At 35.1% G+C, this 27,176-nt stretch overlaps 1 protein-coding gene and 1 pseudogene across 1 annotated transcript in view; both read left to right on the top strand.

Annotated features, from left to right (window-relative positions):
• NEGR1 (neuronal growth regulator 1) overlaps positions 1-27,176 on the top strand; it is an 856,411-nt gene that overhangs the window by 273,862 nt on the left and 555,373 nt on the right. The window lies entirely within an intron of this gene.
• Positions 26,960-27,111, top strand: LOC118758612 (U2 spliceosomal RNA; annotated as a pseudogene).

The raw sequence follows: 27,176 nt of genomic DNA, 5'->3' as shown, positions 1-27,176 counted from the left end.
CTTGGGTTCTCCCCACCCCTCCCCAAACCCTCCCACCATGGTGGATCCCTCCACCTTGTTGCATAACCACAGTTCAAGTTCAGTTGAGATTCCCCCATTGCAAGCATATACCAAACATAGAGTCCAGCATCTTATTGTCCAGTCAAGTTCAACGGCTTCTTAGGTATACCCTCTCTGTTCTGAAGACAGAGCCAGCAGAGTATCATTCTGATCAATTAAAAGCTCCAACATACCATCAGCAAAAATTTACATCATTATGGAATTAATTGACATAGTAATGAGTAACCAATATGTTAAAAGTAAATGCGAGTTCTTAACCAGAAGGTGGTTAAGAAACCATTCATTTTCAACTCTCCATTCAGTAGCTTATGTGTTGGTGTGCCCTCGATTTATAAATGTCAGCCTGTGGCTTACTAAACCCTAAGGAAAATGCAAACTGCCAAACATATGTGGTCAAGACTCAGCTAAAATGGTATATAGGCTTACCATAGGTATATCTTAACACACAGAAAGCAGAAAATTACTAAAGTGACTCCTTGTATGGCCCCCACAAAATCCATTTTGAGGTGTTCAATGAATAACTATTAGACTGAATTATAAGATGACAGTATTTTGGCTTTCACTTATTCTCTTGGGTTTTGAACTTGCTAAGTTCCCAGGCTATATAAGAAGTCTTAAGTTCCAGGGTATGGTTTCTCTATCATTGTTAGCCAAAACATACTTTAAAAAATTCTGGGTATTAAAAACTGAGAATATCTAGTTGTTTTATTTTATTTATCTTATTTTACTTTGCTATTTAGCTTTCTAATTAAATCCTGCCTGGATCCCTTCAGAGTGGCATTGCGTGTTTGCTGGCAGGCTCTGCAAGGGTTCAGGTACAAAACTATTGATATTTACAAAACCGCCTTTAAAAATTATTATTGGCCCAGGCAGAGCAAAGCAGCAGCTGTGTTGGCAAGCCTGTCCTGTCAGCCCAAAATTCAGACAGAGAGAGCATTACAGCTAAAAGGAAATTTTAGCATATGTATGCAGTTCAGGTTATTCCACAATCAGAAAGAACATATAAGGAAGCAACATAAAAGTGAATCTATTTTTAACTATTTCTTTATATTTTCCCACCTTGACAGTGTCCATCTCTCAAATTCTTTTTCTTTTTTTTATTCTGATGCTATTTAAATTCTAATATATTCCCATTAGCAGCATTTATTTCCAGTAAGTTTAGAAACATGCAGCATTTTGCATTTTATGTATCCCTTACATTGGTTTAAAGAAATTTTGAGAGATCTGTGGTAAAATTGCTGGTACAGTCTGTAAAGAATAATTAGTAATTTGCTGAATTGCAAGTTTAAAAGTCAACATTGATTTACATTTCAGAATAGACAATCAATATGACATTATGGAGTAGAAATATGGATACTAAATATTTGAGTCATTTCCTTCCATTAAATGATCTTGTTATTGTAACACTGTTCCACTCAATTCTTTAGAAATTCCTGTTGACCATTAAGCTTATAGGCTATATAAGAGTTTTCTTTCACTACTGTCTAATGATCATGTCTGTGTCTTCCGTGGAACACAGTCTCTTGAGGCTGCAGATCTTATAGTGTTGCAGTAGTGAGCCAGGTGTTAAATAGATTCTACTAATTAGGTGATATTAGACTCATTATTTTAATTTCCCAGGTAACATGATTAAATTATGCTTTACTCATTGTCTGTACTTTGGAAACTATAGGAAGTTCAAGGAATTAAAGGAAGGAATGTAATTGAATAAAAAGGGCAATACATATCATAATGCTAGATTTTAAAATTGTATCATATAGTGCCCAGCGCGGTAGCCTAGTGGGTAATGTCCTCGCCTTGCAAGCACAGGGATCCCAATATGGGTGCTAGTTCTAATCCCAAAAGCCTGCTTCCCTTCCAGCTTGTTGCTTGTGGCTTGGGAAAGCAGTCCAGGATGGCACAATGCCTTGGGACACTGCACCTGCGCAAGAGACCTGGAAGAATATCCTGGCTCCTGACTTGGGATCCGCTTGGCTCTGGCTGTTGCGGTCCCTTGCGGAGTGAATCAATGGAAGGAAGATCTTCCTTTCTATCACTCCTCCTCTCTGCATATCTGACTTTCCAATAAAAATAAGTAACTCTTTAAAAATGTATCATGTTTTGCACATCTTTATGTGAGATTTTCAATAAAATAATCAGGATAATAATCAAGAAAAGCAACTCTACTGCCAGACTTCCAACTAATTTTCTTCCCTATTGTGTCATAAAACAACATAAAAGCAGGAAAACATTTAATTTATTTACAGGACCAAATTAAATCTGTTTCAAATGAAGAACTTTTACATTTATATTAAACTTAGAGAAGTAATGGCAAGAAAAAAATAAATCACCAAGTGACCAGAATTTTATTAATACTCTCAATTTAGACTCAAAAATTAAATTTAATAAAACTGAAAAATTGATGGCAATCACTGGAAACCTGTTTAATGAATTATGAAGTTAATTTTGGAGGAGAAAACTTGGGCGAAAAAAGTTTCCACAATCTGTGTAGCACAAGGAAGTAGTATTCTTGGGAAGCAACTATTAAAGAAATTAAGAATATGCTCACTTCAGAGCAGCTTCTGTTGGTGTATCCATATGTGGGTATGCCAATCACTTTCCAATCTCTACAATCCTCTTGAAAATCTGAACTCCCACTGGACTAGTTTGTTCTAGCTACTCTCCATGAGATCCTATGCAATATTTATATAGCTCTACTTAGTTTCAAAGTATTTCAGTAGTGTCTAATTTTCTGACACTTATTTTGTTTCCTTTTGCCTGTCCTGGCTACTCTCTGTTGCTAATGTTATATTCAAATATTCAGCTTTTTCTCCCCCACTTTGGGAACAGCCCACAATACTCTGTGCCAAGACAGTGTGATTATAAGTCAAATTTGATCAGTAAAAGCTCTTTAGCAGTAACATGCAAATGAATAATCTGGGGAACTTGTTAAATGCACAATCTTGATTCAATAGATCTAAAATAAAGCCTGAAACTTACTTCTTCAAAAAAAGTTCCCAGGTGATTAGCATTTTATTTAAAAAGAATTATTGCACTTATTTGGAAGAAAGACAGGTAGAGAGATAGAGAGAGAGAGGGGAGGTGGAGAGGGAGGGAGAGAGATTGAGCACATGAGTGAGAGAGCACTGCCTTCCTCTGCTGATCTATTCCTCAAACTGTTACAGTGACTGGAGCCCTACCTGGTCAAAGCCAGAAGCCAGGAGCCAGGAGCTCCATCTGGACCTCCCCCAAGTACCTAGAGTTGGAGGTGGAAGTGGTAAAGCGAGCAGGAACATGGACTATCAACTGATTCTGCTGTGCCATAGTACCCACCCTTGGAAAAAAATTCTAGTACCTAAAATGGAAGAATGTAAAACAAGTGGGAAGGAACTAGTGTTGTGACTAAAACACACAGTTTAAATTCACAAAATTAAGTATATTTTAATGGAATTTAAATAATCAAACTTTTTTATATTCTTTTATTATTCTGTTTTAAAAAAAATAATCCCAGCAATAGAAGACCATGGCAATGGGGAGCAGGGGAATCTGGGCTCTATCAGCATAGCCCCTCCCAACCCACTGCTTTCCCTTTATATAGTTATAATGTATATACAAGCCCTGGGGGTGGGGGTCGGGGACCTCCTTCAGTAGGGTGAGAGTAGCCCAGGCTCCTTGTCCCCTCAAGACCAGGCTCCTATACTTTTGAAAAAGAGTGAAGAATATTTTTGAAGTTATGAAAGCTTTAATGTACTTTTTTGTATATTTCCCCTATTTTTTCATCTGTAATATGGAAATAGTATTGTGTATATAAAATGAACTACACTTAGTATAAACTATGTGCTAAATCAACTTAAACTTAATTTTATACCTGTAATTGTTACCTCTGCCTGTATTTCACATTTAGTAATAAATTAGGGTCTAGGGCCTGGCACAAGAGCGTAGCAGTTAAAGTCCTCGCCTTGAACGTGGTGGGATCCCATATGGGCACCGGTTCTAATCCCGGCGGCCCTGCTTTCCATCCAACTCCTTGCTTGTGGCCTGAGAAAGCAGTCGAGCATGGCCCAAAGCTTTGGGACCCTGCACCCACATGGGAGACTTGGAAGAAGCTCCTGGCTCCCGGCTTCAAACTGACTCAGCTCCAGCCATTGTGACCGCTTTGGAAGTGAACCATCAGACGGAAGATCTTCCCCTCTGCCTCTCCTCAGCTCTGTATATCCGCCTTTCCATAAATAAATAAATAAATAAATAAATAAATCTTTATAAACAAACAAACAAACAAACAAATAAATTGGGATCTGGCATTGTAGTAAAACGGGTTGATCTGCTGCCTGCAAAGCTGAGGGTAGAATCCCATGTAAGTGTTGCTTCATGTGACAGGATGAAGGATCTCTGTTTCCTTCCCTTTAACCCTGTGACATGTTACAAATACATTAAACACATTTTTTGAAAGAAGAAATTGAGAAAGCAACCCATGCTAACTTTTCTGTAGCTCTAATTGACAGTTGATTCCAGTCTTCACAGCAAGCTTTGGGATTCAAAAGTGTAGGTTTTGATGCCAGTACATGTATTTGTCTAGAGGAATTGTATAATGGAGCCAGGTGAACTGTGAAGATTCATTGCAGTTTGCATCTACACCCCTAAATAAAAGATGGACCCCCAAATTAAATCGTTAAAATTTATCTTGACAATAGAATACTGGACTTTCTACCTTTGTCTATACCTACAGTGTCATGATACACTTAAACAGAAGACTGATGGACGTGTAACTGTTGCTGAAGGGCTATGCTGCTATAATAACATAGAAAGAATCAGAGGTGGGGTATTTTCAGAGAACATAGGACAACTGGAGAAAGGAGACAAAAATTCGTTGGTGACAAAGTCAGTAAATAACTACACGTTCATGAGGCCAGAATTTTTTTTTATAATAAAGATTTATGATAAAGATTTGTCTATCCATTAGAAAGGCATAATCTCAGAGAGAGAGAGAGAGAGAGAGAGAGAGAGAGAGAGCTCTTCCATCTGCTGTTCACTCCCCAAATGGTTGCAATGATTGGAGTCAAGCCAGTACAAACCCAGAAGCTAGGGGGCGTTCACTGGGTCTACCACATGTGTGCAGGGGCCCAACTACTTGAGACATCTTCCCTTGTCTGCCCAGGAGCATTAACAAGGAACTGAATCTGAAGTTGAACAGATGGGAATTCCAAGGGATGCAGGCACCAAAGGCTTCAGCTTTACGTGCTATACCACAGTGCCAAGTCTGAGGCTCAATTTCAAGGGTGATATGTAAAAAATTCAAGAAGAATCAGTAAAATGGGCCAGTGCAATGGCTCATTGTCTGAATCTTGGCCTTGCAAGAATCAGATACCATTTGGGTGCTGGTTCATGTCCTAGCTGCTCCACTTGCCTTCCAACTCCATGTTTGTGGCCTGGAAAAGCCAGGGGGCATGGTCCAAAGTTTTCGACGCCGCACCTGCATGGTTGACTTGGAAAAAGCTCCTAGTTCCCAGTTTCAGATCCTCTCAGCTTTGGGTGTTGTGGTTATTTGGGGAGTGAGCCAGTGGATGAAAGATCTTTCTCCCTATCTCTCTTTCTGTCTATGAATTTGCCTTTCCAAGAAAAATGAATCTCAAAAAAATAAATAAATAAAAGAGTAATTTAAAGTCTGTAAATAAAAAGAAAGTTATATATTTTAGCTACTAAAAGTGACTGTATGGTAACCCATGGCAGAAATCAGAAACAAATTGTATTTATGATGTTTAAGGTACAAGTGACTCTAAAAATTAGGCATGGGAAAAAGTGTAATTTAAAAAATTTTGGAAGACAGAATCAACAAGCCCTGATGGAAATAGGTACTAATAAATAGAGGAAGAGCTTCAGGTCTGAATTCAAGATACATCTATCATTATCTTTGCTTATTCTGACATGCTTAATTTTTCTTAAAGGTTATGGTGCTAGGTCATCCTTTCAGACAAGAAAGAAGGGGGAAGGGAAGGTAATGGTTCAATTACCTTGAAAAATAATCTCAAGTCTATCTGCAGAAACTAATAATGGGCATTATTAAACTTGAAAGAGTTGAGTGAATAGGACAGGTTATGAAATCCTATTCAAAGCTGAGCTCTTTTAAAATAGAAGATATTTTCCCAAGTAATGATGGCATCATTGAAGACTCAAGTGGGCATTTTTGTATCCCTTTTCAGCCCTATAATTCTGTGATGTCAAAATAATTGGGACAGGAAAGTACATTTTAGAAATTGATAACTTTCAGTGAAGCAAAACTGAGAAGCAGAGTAAAGGCTGGTATTTATGCGCTTCATAGCTAATGGAAGAGAAGCCAATTCATTCAGTCATGTATTCTCACATTTAAGAAAACTATATTGTTCATTTAATATGTACCAGATGCTGTGCTAAAACATATATCTCACAGAGCTTATGACTTAGAAGAAAAATCATGTACTTAGATTTTACAATTCCAATGGTTTACGTCTATGTATTTCACTCTATGTATAGAATATGCCATATATATATTTATTTATATATACTCTTACCTATAATAGTTCTAAATTGTATATGTATCAAATATTCATTTTATACATTTTATTTCACAGTTAGCATAATATAGATGCTGTTTCTGTAGCAGAGCAGATGAACTGCAGTTTGTAATACAAATATGCTTTTTTAGCATATATGATAATTTTAATTGAAATAACTGTATGAAGTTTAAATGCAAGTCTATAATTGTAAAGTATATGAACATTTTTTGGAATATGTGAACTTTCTTGAAATAGTGTTTTGACTGGTATGTCAGTAAGAAAGATTACACAAAGTTTAAAAGTGTGTTGTGTATTTTTTTTTTTTTTTTTTTTAGTCCTAATGCATTGTGAGTGAGATGAACAACAGAATTTTAGGGCTGAAATAATAAATTAAATTTCCACTAGGAAGGGTTTTGAATTCTATGCCAATGATTTTGAAATTTACTTTTTCACAGCAGGAAGCCATATACATTTTCAGCAGTCCTGATTAGGACTGTGTTTAAAACAGATCACTGTAACAAGAGTCGGAACAGATGGGGTTGAAACAGTTAGAAAGTTGTTTCAATAGGCCAGATGAAATTATAGTGACCTACAACAGCAGTAAGAATGGAGAAGTGAGGTTGTGAGCAGTGAAAATCCTCACACCTTTTCATAAATACTTCTTTCAACACTGCCTTTGGTTGGTTAATTATGGCAATGTATGGTGTTAAAGAGGAGACTACATAAGCACACATGAAATAAATGAGGCTTTTCCTAAATGCTACCAGAAGAAATTTCAAAAAAAGTAATTTCAAAATACTCTGTTGAAACTAACCTTTTCAAAGTGTTGTATGTCTGGGTTTAGAACCCAGGAACAAACAGTTCCATATTCTGTCATGTGATAGAACAACCTTCCGTGATTTGTAGGTTTATTTTTCCTTTATATAGTGGTATGCTGAGTAGTTCACAAGATAGCCACTTGGCCCCAGTGTCCGGGGGCCATAGGAGATAACTGCCTTTGTATCTCTGGCAGCAGTGAGAAACATCCAACTGTCCACACACATCCACACAGAGCAACATACAGGCACATATCCTCATACAAGCAACCTGTCTTGCCATGTCCCAAGTTGCTTATATGGATTTACGTATGCAATCCCAGAGCCATACAATTAAGTAGCATCTAGCCAAATAGGTGGACATCCTGATTACATAACACCAGTTTCCACAGAGACATAGAGTTATGGGAACATAGAGATAAGGAGGCATGGACAAAAGAGCATGGGAACTTGATATAATCACTTTTCAAGTTCATCTCCTCACCAAGTATGTTGCTATAAAGGTTTATAACAAAGTTATTTTCCTAAAGACAGGCTTGCTTAGAAGATAGGGAACCTCTCAAGTAACAAAAGGTCTCTACACTTATAAACTTCACTTGTTGGGGCCAAGAATCATAGAAACTACCTGATACACAATGTTTTGCTCGATCTTCAGAAAATCTTTGGAGTAATCTTCAGTAATCTTTATGATTACTCCCATTTATCACATTGGCTCTTTGAAATTTACAGAACTTATAAAATTGCAAGCACTTAAAAGTCCTCTTGTTAATCATTTATTAAAGGCATCTTAATTTTGTAACTGCAGCTTCTGTGGGTTTCCTTTTTTGTCAGATAAAGTTAAGTATTTATGTCAAAATTGTTTATTTTTTATGAACAATGGATGTATTTATTAATGTTAAAAGATACTAATGCAAGTCCTGAAAAATTAATTATACCAGATATGACTATAAGTAGGAAGTGGTGCAAAGTGAAACCTCATGTAAGGTTTTTAAATTTAGGACTGAAAAAAATGGATATTGTTTAAACTAAACATCTAATTTAGTATTTAGGAAGCTGAATTAGCTTATTGAATATTGCAAATGTAATTGAGAAATAATTATTGCAAGAGGAAATATCCAGCAGAGTTTAAATGTTACTAATATATGAATCTGTGACATCATATGTTTTAACATGGAACATACTCAGTAAATGTTTATTGGAATTTTAGGTATGCAATATGCTATAATGCATAGTCAGGGAGAAACAAAGCTGGAATAATTTCTATCTTTAGAAAATTCACAGGAGAGTAGAATGTTGGACTCAGATGAAAGAGTCAGGCAATGGGCTAGAAAGTGGTTATCTAAGAAATAACTGATGTTTTAGAGGTGTTGGGTGATTATTCATGGCGTATCAGCATGGAAGTTTAAATGGCAAAAGAGAATGTTGTTGGGAATTCTACATGTACTGTCACTGGTAACATGTCCTATTTGTAGTTCAAAATGGAGGAGTGACTTATACCTATGGGCTATAAAGATTTATGACAATATCAGTAGTTGAATTTAGACTCAGAAATTTAAATTCAGGTCAGGTTACGAAAACTCTAGAATAACATATCAAAAATTTAGATGTGTTCTATGGAATGTGTGACTCTGAATTAATGCAATTCTCTAGATCTATGTTTGAAACAAAGTACGTGATCACAAAATTGAGGAACCTTAAGCTGACTGTAGATGTAGGATTCATAATGTGGGAGATGATGGTAGAAATAAAACAAACACACAAAGCAGGTCAATTGATCAATTGGAATGATTTTTCTTACTGTAATTATAAAATAAATGATGTGAGGAACAGAAATCATGGAAAAACAAAACATTTTGATCAAATTAATTTGTGGAACAGAAATCAAAGATGACTATGAAGTTTCAGTGCTGGGAATCTGGGAAAATTTTGTTGAAATCTTTGAAATCAAGGGAAAAAAATCAGAGAACTGTAGCAGGAAAATGAAAGCTTTAATTTTAGCCATGCTCTATATGACACAATAACAAGTTACTCTGCAGATAATCTGAGATATAAAATAGAAGCTGAAGAAAGAATCAAAGGGTGGGTTTTTAGTTTCATGATAGAACAACTAGAGGCTACATTAATAGTAGGTAATTACATTATCTAGAACACAAAAAAACAGAGCTGTGGTAGATCTCTCCTGATTCATTTATAACCAAGGAGTTAAAGGAAGCAAGTGTAAAAATTTTGGGAAAATGCAGTTATATGGAAACACAGCAGCATGTTTCAAAAATGAGCAGGGAAAACAGGGAGATGTCAATGAGAGTTTACTGGAAACTTCAAAAAAGTACTTTAGTCAGAATGTTGGAGTCAGTGGTCAAAATTGACAGACATGCATGGCATAGAATGTGGCTTTTTCAAAGTAGAGGTAATTCATTTATTATTTTGTCTGTCTCCTGACTCTTTTATAGGACCTAGAGCATTGTGAGAATGAAAGAGGAAAGATTTTCTTGGCGCAACTAGTGAGATCAAGACCGTATAATGATTAAATAGCCTGACAATATGAGGTGGTTCCCTAAAGGGAAAGCTAAGTAAAGAATGAGAAATATTTCTGAAACAGTTAACAAAAACATATCATTAATGTATGCGGTGATTGATCTTTCCAATCACAGCTAAAGGGATTCAAATGGCTAACAGACCCTCAGGCTCCCTAGCCATAAGAGAGATACAAATAAAAACCATGTTGAGGTACCACCCAACTCCAGTGAGACTGGCCTACATTCAGAACTCAACTAACAACACCTGCTGGAGTGGATGTGGGGAGAGAGGCACCCTCCTTCACTGCTGGTGGGAGTGTAGGCTAGCACAACCATTGTGGAAATCAGTATGGAGAGTGCTTGGAAAATTGTAAATAAACCTTCCATATGACCCAGCTATCCTGCTCGTAGGAATATACCCAATTGAGGTGAAATCTACTTGTGAGAAGGGGATCTCTAATCCTATATTTGCAGCAGCACAATCTACAATAGCAAAGACATGGAAACAATCCAGATGTGCGTCCAAGTAAAATAATCTTGTGGATCCTCATAGCTATATTTTATTACAAGTTTGTGATGGTAAATATCTAATATCATATATTATGTTTTGCCATAAAAACTTTTTTTCCTATTGTTGAATTTGTGTTGTGGCTTTTCATTTGAGGGTGTGTGCGGTAACTGCAATGGAGGCTAACATATCCAGATGTCAGGATACAAAGCAGTATGCATCTGTACTTCCAGACTAGAGATGGATTCCCAATGAAATTGTTTACTATATGCCAATAGGGTGCTTGACTCTGCCATTGTCCTTGCCCACAATAATGGACATATGGCTATGTATGAAGAACTGTAGTTTAATAATGATGTAGGGAACCTCGGTGGGGAGAGGGGTGATTGAGGAAGGGATAAGGGAAATCCCAGGGGCCTATGGAACTGTATCATAAAATGGTGAGGATGATGATGATAATGATAATAATAATAGATAAAGATAAAAATTGGATGATTGCTTGATTTTTAAATGCTTCCATAGATATACAATGCCAACAATTTTACTGCATATATATTAGTGCTCCAAAACATATGCAAGAGGCCACAAGAAAACAGATATTTCTCTAGGAAATTTCTGATGTTGTTATATTTTATGATTTTATTAATATAAACATAAAATATTTTGTTTTATAGATACAGTTCCAATAAGATAATTTTGCTTCTCTCACTCCTCTGTTTCCTCCACTCTGGTAATTCTCCTTCTTTTTCTGCTCAACAGTGTTTGCACATAGTTTGACTCTATATTTGTGTGCTAAGTTTGGCACTACCCATAACATTCAGCATGTAAGAAGTAAAATAAAAATCATAAGACCAAATTTCTACTGGAATATTAACATGGGTTAAAAATGGTAATCATATCCCAAAGGGACCATTTTATTTTTTGTTTGTTTTACATTATCTGTCTCATACCAGAGAAATCATGATATTTATCTTTTTGAGACTGACTTATTTCAGGAAGCATAAAGGTTTCCAGTTGCACATATTTTGGTGCAAAAGACAGGATTTCACTCTTTTTGTGACTGCATAGTATTCCACTCTGTATATACATTACACTTTCTTTATCCAGGCATCGCCTGATGGACATTTGGGTGGCTTTAATACCTTAATTATTATGAATTAGATTATAGTTGACATGGGTGTACAAATGAGTTTCTCCTATGCTGTATTACTACTTTTTTTTTTTACCAAATAGATACTTATTCATAATGCTTTTCACAATTGTGTGTTCCACATATACACAGATGTGGATAGCATAAATTTAAAGAAAACACATTTTCTAAAATAAGGCTGAATCACTGAAAACATCTGTAGCAAAGCTAACTATACAAAAGGCAAATGAATTTTAAAATACTTTTTGTGACTGTCATTAAAAATAAAACATCAATTAATTTCATTTAGAAAATTGTTCAAGAATATTGTGTAATTGCTGGCTGATGAAGCTATCAGAGAAATAAAATGTTGATTGCCTGCAGAATTAAAAATGAGTTTAGGTTTCTTGTTGCAGTTATTCTCACATTAAAACCCCACAGATTGCCTTGATATTCATGCAAAATACAAGAAAGGTGAACATATATGTGCATACATTCATCTAGATGAACTGTATAGTGAGGACTAGCATACCGAGAGTTGAATACATTGCAACATACATCTCTACTCCCACATAAAAATGAAATCTCATTGAAATTGTTAAATATATCTTGACAATAGGATGTTGGACTTTCTATTCTTATGTATGTCAGGATACACCTAACTTATAGAATGATGGACTTGTGACTGTTGCTGAAGGACTATATTATTGTAATAATATAGCAGAATCAGTGTGTGGGGGTAGGGAAAGTGGGGAGAAATGAAGGCGGAACTCTATCATGAAAAAAAAATGTAAGTTGCAGCAAGGGTGAGGGGACCACACACATTCTCTTTTTTAGTGTTTCCTTGAACATATTTGAAAATTGAATGATAAAACAGAGAAAGTTAATAAAGATGCCTGTGAATCTTGTAATGAAACAATAGAATAATTCCAGTTGACCCTTCAGCATAGTGAAAATGATGTGCAAATGTTGAAAGGTAAAAATTTTCACCCCATTCATAACCATGTTTATTCACACTACTGTTTTTCATTATATTTACTAACATTGATAAATAAAAATGCTTTTGATTAGTGGCTTTCTGAATATGTGTAGAGCAGTATTGTTATTCATGGTGCAATCAAAATGCATGGAATGTGTCTGCAACACACTCTTCGTAGGTCTTCCTTGGCAATTGTTCCAAAAGGATTTCAGTCAGCAATTTCCCCAGTTACAGTTTTTACTTAAACAACACAAGGAGTTTGCCTGACGTCTCTAGCATCTATTACTATGTTTTCCAACCATAAACTGATGTGAGGTTTTAGTTCTATTCATCTAGCTGTAGCTGAGGTAATTTTAATGAGGTTTTCTTTGTTAGTCAAGGTATTCCTAGGACTTGCTGCTTATGTCTTGAGTTCATCAAATAGATCTTTGTGTTCTTTTACAATCTAACATTCCTCTTCCTCTGTTTCTCCTTCTTTCTGTATATCTGACATTGCAATAAAAATAAATAAATCCTAAAAAAAAGAATGCTATGAAAAATATCACATGTTAGTGCGTCTTATTTTGAGTGATGCAGTATTTGAAATCATGTGCTAATAACTTGCATTAAAGTAATTTTTCACTTGATATTTATTTTAAGATTTTTCTGAAATATCAATGAATTATTATTCATTCTATTTGCATAGAAAATATAAATGTACACATATGTGACTTTAACATAAGGCTTATGTTATTAATAATACTTTCAAAAATAGTCATCATTCTCTGCCAGAAATAAGTTACAATAATTTCATCTTTAATAGTATTGTTTGTTCATTTATTGACATTGTTTGAACATTTGTAATCAGGGTAAATTTGGTGGATAGCTGATCATTTATAATCATTTGTAATCAGAGTAAATTTGGACAATGCTTAGTCTCAAATAACTTGTAACCTAATAGATTACTTAAGTAAATAAATGCGAATAATAATAGAAGAAAAATTCATTTTGACAGAAGTGAACATATGTTTTTATGAGATTACAAAGAATAGAAAAGCCTTACCATAGAAATCAAAGTTTAGTTTTAAGAGTTATGTACACCAATTCACGTTCTGTAGTAAGAGCATTCCAGGTGTATGGATAACCAAAGTGTAGAAGCACAGGAAGTAACTTGTTTCAGAAGTAAATGTGTTCCCTAGTGATTAAATAGAGTCTTTGCTGTTGTTGTGTTTGTGTGGGAGGTGATTGTAGAAGGTGAAAGGGAAAATGAAAGTGATAAGAACTGAGATTGGCCAGTTGATTTCACCAATATAAGATGTATTACACTGTATTAAGGAACATTACTGAGGGAAAACATGTGACTTGTCTGCTAACTCTAAAGGGAGACCAGAAGGTAGACTTCATGGGTGGAGGCGATAAGGTGAGGCAATCTGTTAGGAAGTCATTGCAGCAGTCCAGAAAAGCATTTATGACCACTTCAGTGAAGCAAATTGCATTCCATAAAAAGTAGAGCAGGAAATAAATAAGCTGAAGGGATCTGGGCTAGCACTCAGGTTACCGCCTTGCAGAATATCAATTCCAATGGCAAAGAACATATGAAAAGAAGTGGAAGTGGTATAAGAAAGCTATTTGATTGACCATGTTGAATGTGTGATGTCTGAAAGTATCATTTGATAGATCTATGCATGACAATATAGCTTTGGGGAATCATTATTTAAAAGATACTTCCATTAATCTGCTAATGTATTGAGCTCTCTCTGAAAGAAAATGAGGAGTGAAAAGAACAGAGATCCAGATACTGAGTCTTTTTTATGAAAATGAAAAGGTGTCAGAAATGCATCTAGAGAGAATTCATATTACACATTTGTCAGAATTATTGTATAATCTGTGACTGCTTGACCAGGACGAGACAGACGATTTACAATTTCACAAACTGTCATCATTTTACCGTGATACATAATGAACGCTACAATATTCTACAAAAATTTTTGAATAAAATAAAAAATGTATTTTTCTTAACATGCATGGTAAGATTGTGATTATATATTGAGTTTTAAGTATTTCTGAAGTATTTTGAACATGATGCTTGCTCTGAATATCAAGCATCAAGATATTCCTAAAGGCTTTGTGGGAAGAGGATGAGATGATGGATAAGGTACCAAAAACTAAACACCTAAACTGTAACTGTTATTTACAAAATATTTGAATAATAGAAAATTGTCTTAATGTGGTAAAAGTGTTACTGTTCACTAACATTAAGTAACAAGGATTTTTTTTTTTTAAGGAAGAAGCATGTTTTAATTGTTTCAGCAAACTGGAAGCATCTGGGCAATCAGATCATTGTGAAAGATGGGATCTAATTTTTCTATGTAAGGTTCACAAATTTGTGAAGCTATACACTCTTTGCAGATAAATCTATTGAGATTACCATATTGTAACTACCTAGATTCTTTGAAAAGTTGACATCATTGAAAAATTATGACTGCATCTCCATAGTTAATGCTCAAATTGTTTATACCAAAATAAAAGGAAAATCCTGAATGGTAAAAATAACACAATGACTTCATATCAGAAGATGCATTTTTGTTTTTCATAGTCTAACATAGATTGTTTCTTAGAGACTGAAAAATTTAGAGAAAGCAGTGGCAGAATTGAAAGTATAGTAGAATTTATATGTTATGAGTGATTGGATAAAGAAATAGTAACAGTACAAAAATGATAAAATGGGGATTAGAGCTTTTCGTTTAGAAAGTCATAAATGTGAAACCTATTATATAAAATGATTCTTGTGTCTTGCTCTATTTTATATTTTCTAAGATAAAAATAGGTGCTTTGGGTCTTTAACTTTGTTAGAAATACAGTGACAAGTGCAATTCAATTGAAGTAAATAGTAGTGATATCATTAATGCATTTTTGGTGTCACTTATGGTAAGCTCTAGGTTTTATTTTTTCAAAATTTACAGAATAAGCATGTTGGCAGGATACTTTTAATGGACATAGGTCATTTTTAAAAGATAGATTAAAACCATTAATAACATTTGCAGTTATCTAAGCTCCAGCCATAAAATGCCATTACTCATTTGTTCTACTTAGGCAACACAAAATGTAGTTGCTGGATTGATCAGATCTGCAGCTGGATCACTTACTGGCTCATTAATTTTTATCATATATTGAGCATTCTGACCTGGTACATCAGCTTTTGAAATAGCCACTTGTCTTCTTTCCCTGGGCAAATAGCTACTGGATGCATTTTTAAAATGTTGATCTAATTTATTTTGTTCTCATTGAACATCTGTGGGAGTGGAAGGATGGTAAACAAGTGTTTAGGTTTACGTGTACTTTGGGACTCATATCACCTCTGTGTACACTCCTGTAGGATTAGGCTAGGCAAATTTGTTTAGCTGGTGAAAATGGTTTCTAGCATTTCACCTCCTTCTAATCCACTTTCCTTTACCTGTTGGCACCCACTTCTCATAGGCACTTGGTTTGGCTCCTTGTGAGACTTCATAGTTCCAGAGAAATAAAGTGATTTGGACATTTGAGCTGAAAAATGTTTTTATAACATTCCTTTTTTGACTTCTTTGTCTTTTGTATGTAATAGAATCTACTCCAACTCAGACTGCCTTTTGCATTGTGACAATATAAATTCCGCATGCTATATAGTCAAGTTTTCCTTCAGGTGCATCACGGGATGAAGGAAACATTTGTGTGTCATAGAGGACAACATATGTGTGCTCTTTAGGGACCTCAAAACCTTTACATGGCATTTTCTTTTCTTTTTCCATTTTAATCCCATTTTTCTTTTTAACTTTGGATTTCTCTTTGTAGCTGTCAAATTCATTCAAACACTGTTGATGCCTTGGTATGTGTTGCTGGACTCTGAATCTGTAAATAAAACGAAGACCTCCAAAGAAGGCAAGACATGATGCCAAGGAATGATTATCAATGATTTAGTGTATCACTGATGATCTGGGATTAAGATGGGTGTGTGGCATTTTGTTGCATTTAGATCCATGTATATGCAGCCACATGGCTATAGACATCTTAACTTTTATGAAAATTTGCATTACTAGTTATATTTTCATTCTCATTTTTGTCCATCATGTGCTTCTTTAAAATAGGCATGCTGCATGCATGTAGCATGATACATGCAAGTATTTAGTACAAGTATTTCAACTGAGACTGTTCAGTTTTTGTACTTTGTTCCATTTTATAGTTTTCTCACAGGACATTTTATGTTTGAGTTTCCTCTGTTATTTTCTCTTCTGTTATTCTTCATACAATAGATACAACAACTTCTTTTTTCTGCTTCTTTTTAACATAGCTATCTATACGTATCTATAGCCTTCATTGCTTGTATATCTGTATTTTTGGTGGAGTGGTCAATCTTCCCCTTTGGATGACTTAGGGACAGAATGAACCACTGGTACATGACCTGACTAGCACAGTGCGTCAGCAAGAGGGTGAACTGCCCTTGCTATGAAGAAAACAGTAGCTGCAAAGTCAGCTGTCATGCTTGTCTGTAGCCTGGGAATCGTCTCAAAAACAAGAGAAAGAATCTTTCTTAATTATGAACGTACAATGAGCTAATGATTTCATAATGAGTTTTAAAACTGCCCCCCAAACAAAGTTTTGGTGAAAAGGGATATGCTTTCAAATTCCATGTTGCAAAGCTGAATATTTAACATATGTCTTTTTGGAGAGTTAATTATATACAAAATGAACTGAGAGTTGGAAATAAATAGCTTTGATCAAGCAGATTCTACAGAAATCCCTTCATTTCTTCAATTCATCATAATATTCCAGAGATTTTTCCCTTGCTATAAATGGAAGTAATTTTCCTTTTTGTGCTGCAAATGGGTGTGTTTATTTTCCTTCTTGCTTAATAGTAGTTGAAATGCGGTGGACTGTGCTTCTTTAGTATCTTCTGCAATATGTGCTAGCCCTGTGCAATCAAATAAATTGGATCACTGAGGATCAGTAGGCACATTCATATTCCAGCAGCAGCCAGCATGAGGGTTAATATCCTGCATTCTGTTTCTGCCCCTATCTTTCTTTACTCAGTGGAGGATTGTTTGTGTATCATTATGTAGTCTTACTTGGGCACTGCTTCCCTCTTTTCTTTCGCATTCTGTAGATCACTACCTTGTGAGTGGTTTGTATATCTTGCTGGTAGCCATTGCTTCCCACACTCTCTCCTACCTGACTCTTACCTCTTTTGTGTGCCAGAGGTGAAGCTGACATCAGTCCTTGATTGAATCCCTTGAATAGCTCTTTCACTACTTGCTATTCCTACATCTTGTTTCTTTTATTTCGGGGATCAGTAAGTGTGGGCTGCAGAAAACAGAGGATTAAGTAGGTCTGAGAGAGAGAATTGGACAGTAACTCTTTAAGAATTAGAGTGTGGCCAAAAAGCCCACCCTGGTTTAAAATGGTGTTCTGTGCCTAAGCAGATTCATTCCAGAGATAGCAAAAAGGGACTCCGTCCAGAAATCTCTTTCTCACTTAACACTTACAATTCTGCCCTGAGAACTCTGAACCTTGGAATTAAATGTTACTGTCTCAAACTGTCAGTGTCACATAAGCATCACAATTTTTTACTTTATAGATTATTATATCGATGCCTAGGTTTTGCAATACTCTGTAGCAAAATTGCTATCCTCTTTTTACAGTTAAAGACCTCTGCACTGGGGAAGAGGGACAGATGAACTCTGAGTCATCTCTGACAGGGGAATTGCTTGGAAGCAGCTGTTCAAAGACAATAGTGAAAAAAGCCTGAAAATCTCTGCCTGATAGCTTCATGAAGTCACCTACAGTAGGACGAGGTGTGAAGGGATGTGTTTTAGCACAGATGAACAAGGCAGACTGGAGATTTAGATCTAAGAAGCATAGTCTTTTTTTTTTTTTTTTTTTTTTTTTTTTTTTTGCTAAAGTACCTTGATCTCTTGTTCATCATTATGGAGCTGGTGTGTTTTTAGAATTTGGAATTCTTCCATGGTATATGTTCTTGGAACAGAGCATAAAAGAAAGAGGGATGGAGGACAGAGTGGGACAACAGAAGAGTTCCAACAGGGGTCGGGGAGTAGCATAGAATGAAGGCCAGTCAAAACGGCAAGAATAGACAAACCAGAGGCCACCTCTGTGTGACCTAGTTACAGGATCGCAAGAAGTGGAAAAGAAAACTTAAGCATTTACTCAGCCAAGACAAATGTTTTCCTTGAAGTCTCATAATGCAGTATTGTGTGGAACATATCTGGTAGATTAATGACCAGCTGTGGTGAAAGCCTAGAGCCCAATTTTAAGCTGGTGATAAATATCCTGGATTTAGAGGATTAAATGTTTTTGTAGCTGAGCTATATTTTACGGAGTGGTAAAAACAATTACTTTGCCACATATAGAATTCTCATTCACTGAAACAAAATTCAATTAGCTATTTCTTCACAGATGAGATTGGAGAACAAATAAATATATATGAGTATTTTCAGTTTTGTATGCACTCAAGATTTTTTTACTGTAGTTTTAATATACATTTTTAGTGAACATATTTCAAATCTCCTTTCCAATTTCCTCCTCAAGAGTAAAGTTAGCCTCATTTCAGTGTGATTGGAGAACATTTTTCCATGAAGTGTAACACACTTCTAAGTATAGTGAAAGCAATACAAGTTGTCCACCGATTAGAGAGTGAATAAATAAGCCTATCAAAACCCCAAATTTTCTAGGTGGTCCAGAATCACTGATATAAAGTAAATGAGATTATTAATGGACCCAAAGAGATAATGTACACTTACTTCTGTTTTTTGTATTACTCTATAGTTACCATTTCTGGAAACCATCAAACTGTGTATAGGTGTAATGCAATTGATTTATCAATGCATTTTTTCAGTTACTGCATGAACATATAGATATATGTGTACTCTTCCCTTTGACCCTAGAAACTTTCAATACAATTTGAAGTTACTTGGACTCAAGGATTAAGCTGCCTCCATTCAAATCTAAACTGTGCTGTTTATATTTGATATAACCTTGTTCAAGTTACTTAACCTCTTCACATTCCATTTATCTCTAACAACAACCCTATGAAGATTAAATGAGCCACTTCACTCCAAATGTTTACTGCAGTAATTTAACATTTTATTAAATAGAGCTAGAGAGATGCTTTCAGGATTTAAAATATACACCAAATGGAGAGAATTTAAAGAATATCCATCATATCTTCCTATATTCTGAACACTTTAATGTATGCGATATCTTACCAATTATTTTGATTTAGTCTATGGCCATACCACCCTGAAGGTGCCCAATCTCACCCAATCTCGGAAGCTAAGCAGGGTCGGGCCTGTTTAGTACTTGTATGGGAGACCAATTATTTTGATTTATTTTGTTTTTCAATTATGGGTATAATTTTGCCTTTGAGGGAGAGAATATTATTTGTCTGATTTAGGAAAAATATGAAGCTCACAGAGATTAGAGTGTGTTATATAGAGGTTAAGAGCCCATATCCTGGAGATAAACTACTTGGGTTCAAGTTCGCTACCACTTGCAGTTATACATTTTTTTTGTTGATTGGCCTCTCTTTACATCCAATTTCCCATTAATAACATTGAAACAACAAAATGGTCCCAACTAGAGATCATTATGCTCAGTGAAATAACCCAGCTCCACAAGGACAAATATCATATATTCTCTCTGATATAAAGCAATGTTCATGCAAAATACAAGATCAATAGAGCAACTAAAATAATGGAGATTAGTATACCGGGAATTGAAGAGATATTGCAGTATGCATTTCCACTACTGAATCAAAGGTGGGTTCCCAATGAAAGTGTTGAAAATATCTTTACATAGAATGCTGGACTTTTTACCACTGTCTGTGCTTACAATGTCATTTTCACTTAACTAGCAGAATGATGGATTTGTGACTGTTATTGAAGGACTCTATGATTGCAACAACAGGGGAAAACAGTGACAGGAAGGGAGGATGAGAGGGTGGAAGGAGAAACCCATGAGTCTATGGGACTGTATCATGAAAAATAGAAATTTAAAAAATACCATTGAGATAATAGTAAGTATAACCCCTGTGGCTGTTTGGAGGACTCATTTAGTTATAATACACATAAAAGGCTTATAATAATGCTTGGTTCATACTTGGTAAGCATTTTTAATGTTTGGTGGTTATTTCTAACAGAATGTTTCAGTTGACATAGCTAGAAATCAATTAACGAATATAGAGGTTGCTATTGCCATATCAGAAATTCATCTAAAAATTATGGGACATTTATAGGAATCTTCTTATATGCCAAGCATTTTATTTATTTCTTTATTTATAAAGCAGGTTTACAGAGAGAAGGAGAAACACAGAGCAAGAGAGAGAATGAGAGAGAAACAGAGAGAGGGAGAGAGAAAGAGCGAGATCTTTTGTCTGCTGGTTCACTTCCTCAATACCAAAATGGGCGTGTGAGCTGACCTGAAGCCAGGATCCAGGACATTCTTTCAGGTCTATGTGCATTGATGCAGGGACCAAGTTCTTGAGCCATCATCCACTGCTCTCCCAAGCCGTTAGCAGAACTTGCTTGGGAGCGGAGCATCTGGGACAGTAGTATGCATTCATATGAGAAGCCAGGGTTGCAGGCTGAGGATTATTGCACCATGCCAGTGCACCAGCCCCCAAATATTCTTACATTCACTTTATATGAATTTTTTAAATTATTCATAACCTTCATTATATTTGGCAAGGTGTCATTATGTCTATTTTATAAATGATGCAACTAAGATTAGGAAACACTAAATTACTTTTTTTTTTAAGATTTATTATTTTTATTGGAAAGGCAGATACATAGAGAGGAGGAGAGACAGAGAGGAAGATCTTCCATCCAATTATTCTCCCCAAGTGAGCTGCAACGGCCGGTGCTGCGCCGATCTGAAGCCAGGAACCTGGAACCTCCTTGAGGTCTCCCACAAGGGTGCAGGAACCCAAGGCTTTGGGCCGTCCTCAACTGCTTTCCCAGGCCACAAACAGGGAGCTGGGTGGGAAGTGGAGCTGACAGGATTAGAACCGGCGCCCACATGGGATCCCGGCGCTTTCAGGGTGAGGACTTTTAGCCGCCAGGCCACGCCGCCGGGCCCACTAAATTACTTTCTGAAGATCACTGAACTAAAAGTAAAAAAGTCTGATTCCAGATAATGTAACATTACACAAACTTTAATTTTATCATTATCTCTGTAGTTTTCAAACTTTTATAGCTATTTATTAGTTTTACAAATGGAAAAAGGAGACTTTAAATTATGTCTTCAAAATAGCTATTAAGTAATAGATCCCTGAGTGAAATGTATACCAAACTTGTTAAAGCCATGAAGTCAGAAGTTAGGAAATGCGGCTGTGGGTGGGCAGGAGACAGTAATGAGGAAGTTAGTAGGGAATGAAGGCAGCAGGGAGATAGATGAAATGACAAACTTCCACTTCTCAAACCATGTGTAGACCTAATGGCACCAAATGAATCAAAGTGATGTACTTTGTCATAGTTAATGAAAGTATGAAACAGTTTTTATGAATGTTTTAAAGTATAGTTGCTTGAAAAATAGCAGATCATTTTATTTAAATTTGTGAGTATCTTGCAATGGTGTAGATTGATAGAAAGGTGGCCTTCTCAATTAAAAATAAAATCAGACTTTAATCCGTTATGTCTCACCTGTATGTACTGCATATTGAAGTCAACTGGAGAACACACAGATGCCTGTGGCCCCTGACAATACCTCTGTCCTGCCTTTGGCTCACAGGCATCTATTTTTTCATGGGTGTTTCCTTTCTTAGACTTAGTGGTCCCCAGACCAGTTTGAACTTCCAAAGGCTCGAAAAGAGCAGATGGCTAAGTCTGAGCTTTTCTCTATTTATTTTATTTGTTAAAAGTGACAGTAACTTAAGGCTAAGGTCCCATACAGACTGTACACAGTTTTTGGAAAGTCTGGATTTTGTTTGATTTGCACCCCCTCCCTAAGCCTGAGGGTCTGTGCCATATGCAAAGGAACAAATTCTATCAGTAAAACAAAAATACAGTTTTATTTGTGTTTCCTATTAGATTTAAAAAAACACCGTTTGTTCCAACTTTTCACTTGGTAAAGGAGATAAATTCATTCTATTTTTTCCTTTTCTAGATATCACTGAAAAGAATAATTTTTCTTAGCTTTATATTAGCAAATAGTTTTGAGTGTATGACGTTTAACTTTCATTGAGCATTTTTGTTTAATTTTTACACATACAGCCTACAATGGGTGAAATAATTACAACTGTAAATATTCATGATTGATAGATGACTGTGACTCAGGCAGTTTCTGTACGAATAAACCATGACTAAAATTACCAATTATTATTTTTAATTTGTCAAATCCAGGTAGCATGTGAAAGAGTTTGACTTTTTGTAGTACTGCAATGATGCAGGGTCGCATGAATACCAAAAAGAGTGAATTGTGCATTTGTAAAGCAGAATGCTCTAACCTTCCCATCTGTGTTGACAGAAGAAAATCTTACAATTTTCTCACTCTTGAATGTTTAACACTTCGAGGATTTCTCCTGTTAGAAACAGATTTTGTGAATTATATTTCACTTACATTCATTGATGTATTATTGAATTAATCTTTGTGGTAGGACCACTCTTGCTTAACTAAGGTCAATATTAAAAATCAGTTTGTTTAGCTCTCCCTCCATTTGAGTTCACTAGTTTTTCAGGTATCTGGACACATGCGGCCCCATTGAAGTTAATCAGTATTGAACCCCTGCTTTATGCACTGCAATGAGAAAGAAAAAAAAAGGGTGGGGCTGTTTGAAGGAAATAGTAGATGCAACTTCTAATGTTTTATGATTTGAGAAAGAAAACAGAAAACAAGATTCAGACACTACAAATCAATAGTAATGTTCCTCTTTTGTGAAAGGTGGCTTCAACTAAAATTTTAAAAAGCTGAAATTTGAGACCAATTGTATTTCATTGTTATTAAGATACTCTATCATCCTCATCAAGAAACTGTGTTTATCATCTTATACTGCATAACAGAAGCAAAAAAAAAAAACTTTAGCCTCTTTGATACATAACATGGTAATGATTAATGAGAGATTATTTCGTGATATGCTAGAAGTAACTGAGAACAAAAGGAGTCACGTAAATGCACATGATTTTTGAGGTTTAAAGGGTTGAAAATGAAAATATATATACCTGGGCGTTAGTTTGAAGTGGAAACCTGACACAAAGCGAGTATTCATTTTTAAAATTAGGTTATTATTGATATATTTCTCAAATCACATATCTTAAAAGTTCTGTCTTGATATGAATTAAAAGACCCAGGTAGTAAATCCCAAATGCTGAAAGATAAATTATTTTTACAGCATATCTTTTTCTCTCTCTCTCTCTTTATCTCTCTCTCATACATAGAAACACACACATATCCTGTCTGTTCTTTTTTTTGTCTTCTCAAGTCACTCAGCCTCAATCAAATTTACTTATCAGATGTTAATAAAATGGAATGCAAATATTAAGGCTAGACCAGTAAATTATAAAATAAAATAAGTGTATTGAAATTTCAGAATGATATCAAAGACAGAGCTTCATTAAACTTAGAAACAAGGACTTTCAACTTTCCAAATCACAGATGATTAAATTCAATATTATCTTCCCAAAATGATATCTGATTCCGACTACATGGAATAAAATAAATCCATTAATTAAAAATCCTAAACTGGAAGAGATTTTGAGCATCTATCCTATCCAGACTCTGCTTTATGGAAGAGATTGATAAAGCAGCACATCTGTAATTGTGATTCAGCTCAACACTTTGAAGAAGGGGTGGAATAAACAACTGGGCAAATATGCAGGTTATGTTTTAGGTAAAATGATGGAAAATAATTGAGTGTTGGCTCATGGCTGTACTGATTCCATTACATAGATCTAGGAGCTTCTCCAAAAGAGGTGTAGAGCAACTGTTAAAATTATTGCAGATTTCAAAATTTTGTACATTAAATGGAGCAGGAAATGAATCCTTAAGAATGATATACTTCTAAGTTGTGTCCATATCACAACTCCTATCACATGCTGCCTAATCTGCTTTTATAGCTTTTTTTAGTAGCAATAGTTTTAAGATGCTTACACATATTCTTGGGATATTAGACATCTTTAGAAACCCATGAAGAATGGGAAATGCATATAAATAGTCAAAGGAAATAAAAATAAAATGTGGCTGGAATTAAAACAGCCATTATCACCCTCTACCTGTCAAAGAAAAGATAGGCTTAGCTTGTTTGTCCACATTTTATTGACAATAATGTATCTTCCATAATAAAGCATTTCAAGTCTTTTATGAGCTTTGGGCAAAACTATAAAATTCTCTTCACTTATGTAATTCTTCTTGAATAAATTATTCACCATGTGTATAATAGAAAATAACTCTTTTAGAAAGAGTTACATTCCATATCAGCCTGGATCTGAGTCTTGGAACTAGTTTACTTTTTAGACTAATGCAACCATGGGCAGCAAAATGTAATGACTTAGGTGATTGTGTTCCTACCACCCACATGGGGGACTGGATTGTGTTCCTTACAGCGGACTTCAGGTAGGCCAAGTATTTGCCATAGTGTTTGGAGAGTGAACTAACAGATGTGAGTCTCTCTTTCTTCCTCTCTCCCTCTCTCCCTTTCCCTCTTCCTCTCATATAATAATAATAATAATCGTAATAATAATAATAATAATAATCTTTTCTTTCTTATATGGGCCAATGTGATGACATTGATATTACCATAGAACTAGTACGGCAAAGAACTGAAAACATTTCAGAGTCATACTGATTTATAGCATGAATAACTTATTAACTATCTGGCATCAGGTAAGTAATTTCAAAAGTAGGAACTGACACAAAGTGTAGAATAGTGTTACAAAGACAATAAACTTTGGTACAAGCACCCTTGGGTTGTATCACAGGCAGACATGATAACTTTAAACGATTTCTTCATCTTAAACTTTCATAGCTGCTCTTCCTTGAAAGTTACTTCCCTGAGAATAGACCTGAGATTGGGTTGGTTCTACAGAGTTGAGAAAACTAAAGGAACTACTGTAATAGTGTAAACATCTTTTGTAAAACCCCAAAATGACTAGGAAAACATATTTACTGTAATGTTATTGTTTTAAAACATGTTAGTATTAACACTAATTTCCATTGAGCCCTTCAAGATATCTTAGTATATGATTTTAAGACTAAGCTGGAAATGATAGTTTTTTTTTTTTTTAATTTAAGTTGGAAAGGCAGATATACAGAGGAGGAGAGACAGAGAGGAAGATCTTCCGTCTGATGGTTCACTCCCCAAGTGACTGCAAAAGCTGGAGCTGAGCCAATCTGAAGCCAGGAGCCAGGAGTTCTTCCAGGTCTCAAAGTGGGTGCAGGATCCCAAGCGGGTGCAGGATCTCTACTGCTTTCCCAGGCCACAAGCAGGGAGCTGGATTGGAAGCGGGGCTGCCGGCATTAGAACCGGCGCCAATATGGGATCCCAATGAGTGCAAGGCGAGGACTTTAAACGCTACGCTTTTGTGCCGGGCCCAATAGTTTTTGTTTTTAATTTCCACAATTATTTTGTTGAGGAAAATAATCAGCATTATTTGCTTTTCAGCTGTTTGAAGACTTAAAAGATCAAGCAAATCAGTTCATAATTGCAAAATGGCAGATATTCTAATTTTTTAAATGTTGAATTTCATCCAATTTCTATTTATTATCTATTAAATATATAGTATTTAACAGTTTGTTTCATAAATAGTTATGAAACACCTACTACTCAAGTTATAGTGTTGAACCTGGAAAGATTTAAAGGTAGATGAGTTAACTGCCTGGTCACTAAGTAACTTGTTGATAATTGGGGTGTATAAATATAACACATAAAGCGAAACAGTTTGTACCACAGAAGCACTAAACACATAAGTTAACAATGAAAGCTATATTTTACATTATTCCTAGACATAAAATAATTATATATAAATAATATATGTAATATATAACTATATATATAGTTATATACCTTGTGAGCCAAGAAATATTGAATTTGATGACAATGTGCTTAAAATTTAACTTAATTGAAAAATTGAAAATAAATCTGCAAAGTGATAGTTTTTATGTCAATAATTGATTTCTTAGAAAGTATTTTTAAAGTTAATTAATAAAAAAGGTATTTTTAATTCCTGAAAAGTCAATTTTATGTTGTTACACAAATACTTATATATTGGGTAATAATTTTGATTTTAATTTTTTAAGTTATCATCAAATCTGAAAAGAAATCTTATTGAGCTTATGAACATGAAAGTAGGGTTTGTAGGCAAAGAAAAGCAAGTAAGAATAATTAAGGTAGTGATTATGTTCAGATTCTCATTTTTAAAAAATTCTGTACAAAATTAACTCATTTGCATTTTAAGACATTTTAATTAGGGTTTAGAATATGCAACGTATCGCTTCTCGGCCTTTTGGCTAAGATCAAGTGTAGAATATCCAATGTGATTTGCAATTAATTCTTAGTCCTTGCATTTCAACTTTTCCCATATATAGTTTATGTTCCATAAGGTCTTAAAGTAAACCTTTTTAAAACGCTTAAGGAAAACCTTAGGAAAACATTATTCAACTCCCAGTATTCAAAAATGTATTTATTAAGCTTATGATTTCCAACC

The sequence above is a fragment of the Ochotona princeps genome, chromosome 2 (assembly GCF_030435755.1).
Source record: "Ochotona princeps isolate mOchPri1 chromosome 2, mOchPri1.hap1, whole genome shotgun sequence".
In the NCBI taxonomy this organism is placed as follows: Eukaryota; Metazoa; Chordata; class Mammalia; order Lagomorpha; family Ochotonidae; genus Ochotona; species Ochotona princeps.
The sequence above is the reverse complement of the archived record's forward strand: the minus strand, read 5'-3'. Positions and strand labels throughout refer to the sequence as shown.